Here is a 6,059-nt window from a genome sequence, read left to right as displayed (position 1 = left end):
CCGCCTGCCCCGTCCAGCTAAGCCCCGCCTGCCCCGTCCAGCTAAGCCCCGCCTGCCCCGTCCAGCTAAGCCCCGCCTGCCCCGTCCAGCTAAGCCCTCTGCCCCGTCCAGCTAAGCCCCCGCCTGCCCCGTCCAGCTAAGCCCTCTGCCCCGTCCAGCTAAGCCCTGCCTGCCCCGTCCAGCTGAGCCCTCTGCCCCGTCCAGCTAAGCCCTGCCTGCCCCGCCGGCTCCAAGGCCCAGGCCACAAATGGCCTGCCCTTCAGGCCTCAGGCCTCTGGGCCTCCCCACCGAGCCTCTGCTCGGGGCTCCGGGCCTGGGGGGGGGCAGGGCGGGGTCTGTCGCATTGCGGCCCATCCCTGGACGCGCACAGCAGAGCCGCTTGGCAGCACCACCCCCCCCCCCCAGCACTAACGTGGCCACCAGCTCGGGGGGCTTTGAAGAAAACTAATGCAAAGCAGCGGCGATGGGGAAGCTGGAAGGTGACGGCAAGGCTGGCTGGGGGGGCAGGAGGGGCCGGCCTGGACCTGTCACCACGCCACCAGGGTCAGCGCAACCCACAGCGCCCCGCCGGGCCCGCCCCGAACGAGGCCGCGGAGCTCGAGCGCGGCAGGTCCCGGACTAGAGGACCTGGAGACGGGCGCGCCCGTGACGCCTGGCCCGGTGTGCGTGCTGTGTGACTCAGGGCGGCCGTGGGCCGGTGCCTCAGTTTACCCTCTGCCAGGCTGCTCCCCACAGGGGCCAGCCCACCCTCCGAGCGTCTCTGTGGGCACAGGCCACGCCCGTTCAGCAGAGGCACGAGAAGGGCCCGGCCTTGGCTCTTTCTGTGCCAAACGACCCCTGTCCCTGGTCCAGTGTCTGTAGAGGGCGCCGCGGCCGCCAGGCCAGGCCCCGGTGGAGCTCCGAGGGCGACGGGCCGGGCCCCGGTGGAGCTCCGAGGGCGACGGGCCTGCGGATACATGCGCCCGGCAGAGGGGACTGGCTTGCTTTCTGTGCAGAGGCAACCGCGTGTCTGCAGCGGAAGGCAGAGGTGACCCTTCTGGGGCAGTCAGCCTGGGCGTCCCTCCTCAGGGCCTCCTCCCCCTGCCCTCCCTCCTCAGGGCCTCCCCCTACCCTCCCTCCTCAGGGCCTCCTCCCCCTGCCCTCCCTCCTCAGGGCCTCCCCCTGCCCTCCCTCCTCAGGGCCTCCCCCTGCCCTCCCTCCTCAGGGCCTCCTCCCCCTGCCCTCCCTCCTCAGGGCCTCCCCCTGCCCTCCCTCCTCAGGGCCTCCCCCTGCCTTCCCTCCTCAGGGCCTCCTCCCCCTGCCCTCCCTCCTCAGGGCCTCCCCCTGCCCTCCCTCCTCAGGGCCTCCTCCCCCTGCCCTCCCTCCTCAGGGCCTCTCCATGCCCTTCCTCCTCAGGGCCTCCTCCCCCTGCCCTCCCTCCTCAGGGCCTCCCCCTGCCCTCCCTCCTCAGGGCCTCCCCCTGCCCTCCCTCCTCAGGGCCTCCCCCTGCCCTCCCTCCTCAGGGCCTCCTCCCCCTGCCCTCCCTCCTCAGGGCCTCCTCCCCCTGCCCTCCCTCCTCAGGGCCTCCTCCCCCTGCCCTCCCTCCTCAGGGCCTCCTCCCCTGCCCTCCCTCCTCAGGGCCTCCTCCCCCTGCCCTCCCTCCTCAGGGCCTCCCCTGCCCCCCTCCTCAGGGCCGGCTGCCTCTCTGAGCCTTTCTCAGAGGGTGACACGAGCCCGCTAGGTCTCGATGCCTCTTTGTCTCGGTGGCCAAAACCATGAGAGCCCGGCCCTCCGGTTCGCCTCTTAGCTCCCCTGTGCTGTCAGCACCGCCTCTCCCGAGCCGTCCTCCGCCGTGGTCCTGAGAGCTCAGCCCCGCCCCACGCGGCGCTCACACCGTGGTCCTGAGAGCTCAGCCACGCCCCTCGCGGCGCTCACCAACCGTGGTCCTGAGAGCTCAGCCCCGCCCCACGCGGCGCTCACACACCGTGGTCCTGAGAGCTCAGCCCCGCCCCACGCGGCGCTCACACCGTGGTCCTGAGAGCTCAGCCACGCCCCACGCGGCGCTCACACCGTGGTCCTGAGAGCTCAGCCCCGCCCCACGCGGCGCTCACACCGTGGTCCTGAGAGCTCAGCCCCGCCCCACGCGGCGCTCACACCGTGGTCCTGAGAGCTCAGCCCCCGCCCCACGCGGCGCTCACCACCGTGGTCCTGAGAGCTCAGCCCCGCCCCACGCGGCGCTCACACCGTGGTCCTGAGAGCTCAGCCACGCCCCTCGCGGCGCTCACACCCGTGGTCCTGAGAGCTCAGCCACGCCCCACGCGGCGCTCACACCGTGGTCCTGAGAGCTCACCCACGCCCCTCACGGCGCTCACACCCGTGGTCCTCGCTGCTCTCGAGGCTGAGCTCGGAGGGTCACAGTTCAAGGCCGGCCAGGAAGGAAAGTCCTGGGACTCCTCTCTCCAACTCACCACCCAAAACCTACAAATGCAGCTGTGGTTCACGTAGTAGAGTGGACACACACGCACACGCACACGCACATGCACACACACGGCTCAGCCCTCACAACATACAGAGGGCCATTGGGGGAGCTGGCATCGGGAGGGAGGGTGCGAGGTGCAGCCCTGGAGACAGCGGCCCTCAGCAGTGACACTCACAGAAAGTCATCAGTGATGGGGGGGACGGAGCTGCCACATCTGCCGATGGGGGGGGGGGGACAGAGCCCCCACGTCTGCTGATGGGGGGGACAGAGCCCCACGTCTGCTGATGGGGGGGAGGACGGAGCCACCACGTCTGCGATGGGGGGGACGGAGCCACCACGTCTGCCGATGGGGGGGGACAGAGCCGCCACGTCTGCCGATGGGGGGGACGGAGCCACCACATCTGCCGATGGGGGGGAGGACGGAGCCACCACGTCTGCCGATGGGGGGGGACAGAGCCGCTACGTCTGCCGATGGGGGGGAACGGAGCCACCACATCTGCCGATGGGGGGGGAGGGACGGAGCCACCACGTCTGCCGTGGGGGGGGCAGAGCTGCCACGTCTGCCGATGGGGGGACAGAGCTGCCACGTCTGCCGATGGGGGGCACAGCTGCCACTTCTGCCAATGGGGGGGGAGGGGATGGAGCCACCACGTCTTCTTGTGGGGAGAGGGGAGCCCCAGCCCCCATGGAGCCCACTCAGGCCCAGGAGGATAGCCCCCCATCCATCCGCAGAGCCACGCCCGGGCTGTGCCCTCGGGAGGGAGGCCTGCAGGGCCTGTGGCCACGCCGTCGTGCACTCGGCCATCTCCCCGCAGCCCCTGGCCGCGGCCCCCACCCCATCTGGACGCGGCTGACAGAGCCCACGGCCGCTCGGCGAGGGGCTGCACTGCCAGCCCGCCCGGAGGCTCTGTGGACGGGACGGGGCCTGGCCACTGCGGTGATGTGGGCTGCTCGTGGTGGTAGGAATTGCTTAGAGGGGTTGGGGCGAGGGAAGGGGTCTCCCAGGTGGGCCCCGAGACTTGGGCAAAGAGGCTCTGGGTGGAGGCAGGGCCTGCTGCCACGTTGAGATCGGGGGAAGCCCCGGGGCCATGCAGTCCCAGGGACATCAGGGTCCCGTCAGTCCTGGCGCCCTGGGGCAGCTGGCAGGGGCCAGCAGGAAGGGTCACCCCACACACGTGAGCCACCGGAGGCCTAAGGAGGGACCGTCGCGCGCCCGGCCAAGAGGCCCGGGAGTCACGAGGAAGCGGAGGGTGAGCCTGTGGCCCGCAGAGCTGAGCTCCTCGAGGGTCGGGAACTCGGGCTGTGTAACGGGAGCAGGTGTGACAGCCAAGGCCAAGAGGGAGTGGCCCAATTACAAGGGGACCTCCCCAATTACAAGGGGACCCCCCAATTACAAGGGAACCCCCCAATTACAAGGGAACCCCCCCCCCACAGAGAGCCCACGAGAGCTCCTGCCTGCGGGAGCTGGGGCGATCTTGCACACACACTGTTCTCCTGCGGGAGCCGGGGCGATCTTGCACACACACTGTTCTCCTGCGGGAGCCGGGGCATTCTTGCACACACACTGTTCTCCTGCGGGAGCCGGGGCGGTCTTGCACGCGCACTGTTCTGCCCGTGGGGAGCCAGGGCGATCTTGCACACGCACTGTTCTGCCGTGGGAGCCGGGGCGATCTTGCACACACACTGTTCTCCTGCGGGAGCCGGGGCGATCTTGCACGCACACTGTTCTCCTGCGGGAGCCGGGGCGATCTTGCACGCACACTGTTCTCCTGCGGGAGCCGGGGCGGTCTTGCACGCGCACTGTTCTGCCCGTGGGAGCCAGGGCGATCTTGCACACGCACTGTTCTGCCGTGGGAGCCGGGGCGATCTTGCACACACACTGTTCTCCTGCGGGAGCCGGGGCGATCTTGCACGCGCACTGTTCTGCCCGTGGGAGCCAGGGTGATCTTGCACGCGCACTGTTCTGCCCGTGGGAGCCAGGGTGATCTTGCACGCGCACTGTTCTCCTGCGGGAGCCGGGGCGATCTTGCACGCACACTGTTCTCCTGCGGGAGCCGGGGCGATCTTGCACACACACTGTTCTCCTGCGGGAGCCGGGGCGGTCTTGCACGCGCACTGTTCTGCCCGTGGGAGCCAGGGCAATCTTGCACACGCACTGTTCTGCCCGTGGGAGCCGGGGCGATCTTGCACACACACTGTTCTCCTGCGGGAGCCGGGGCAATCTTGCACACACACTGTTCTCCTGCGGGAGCCGGGGAGATCTTGCACGCGCACTGTTCTGCCCGTGGGAGCCAGGGCGATCTTGCACACACACTGTTCTCCTGCGGGAGCCGGGGCAATCTTGCACACACACTGTTCTCCTGCGGGAGCCGGGGCAATCTTGCACACACACTGTTCTCCTGCGGGAGCCGGGGAGATCTTGCACGCGCACTGTTCTGCCCGTGGGAGCCAGGGCGATCTTGCACACACACTGTTTCTCCCGTGGGAGCCAGGGTGATCTTGCACATGCACTGTTTCTGCCCATGGAGCCGGGGTGATCTTGCACGTGCACTGTTCTCCTGCGGGGCGATCTTCCACACACTGTTCTCCCGTGGGAGCCGGGGTGATCTTGCACACACACTGTTCTCCTGCGGGAGCCGGGGCGATCTTGCACACGCACTGTTCTCCTGCGGGAGCCGGGGTGATCTTGCACACGCACTGTTCTCCCGTGGGAGCCAGGGTGATCTTGCACATGCACTGTTCTGCCCATGGGAGCCGGGGTGATCTTGCACACGCACTGTTCTCCTGCGGGGCGATCTTCCACACACTGTTCTCCTGTGGGAGCCGGGGCGATCTTGCACGCGCACTGTTCTCCTGTGGGAGCCGGGGTGATCTTGCACACACACTGTTCTCCTGCGGGAGCCGGGGCGATCTTGCACGCACACTGTTCTCCTGCGGGAGCCGGGGCGATCTTGCACGCGCACTGTTCTGCCCGTGGAGCCGGGGTGACCTTGCACATGCACTGTTTTCCTGCGGGAGCCAGGGTGATCTTGCACATGCACTGTTCTGCCCATGGGAGCCAGGGTGGTCTTGCACATGCACTGTTCTGCCGTGGGAGCCGGGGCGGTCTTGCACGCGCACTGTTCTCCTGCGGGAGCCGGGGCGATCTTGCACGCGCACTGTTCTCCTGTGGGAGCCGGGGCGATCTTGCACGCGCACTGTTCTCCTGCGGGAGCCGGGGCCATCTTGCACACGCACTGTTCTGCCCGTGGGAGCCGGGGCGATCTTGCACGCGCACTGTTCTCCTGACCCTTGCAGCCGTGGGCATGGCGGCTCTGCAGTGCGTCCCACAGACGAGCGAGCGGCTCCCCTGCACCTGCGTGCTTGGCACGGCCGCCCTCCGCCTTCTAATGCCTTCTTGTGTGTGGGGGTCCTGGGTTTGAACTCAAGGCTTGAGCTCAGAACCTTCGCGTTTTCACTCGGCGTTGGTGCGGCGTTGGTGCCCTGCCACCTGAGCCACTCTGCTATCTCCAGCCTTTTCTGGCTAGTTGGAGACGAGAGCCGCGGGGGCTTTCCCGCCCGGGCTGCCTCCTTCCGGCCAGCGTTCTCTAATCTCCTGAGT

This window comes from Perognathus longimembris, chromosome 10, assembly GCF_023159225.1.
Source record: "Perognathus longimembris pacificus isolate PPM17 chromosome 10, ASM2315922v1, whole genome shotgun sequence".
NCBI lineage: Eukaryota > Metazoa > Chordata > Mammalia > Rodentia > Heteromyidae > Perognathus > Perognathus longimembris.
The sequence above is the reverse complement of the archived record's forward strand: the minus strand, read 5'-3'. Positions refer to the sequence as shown.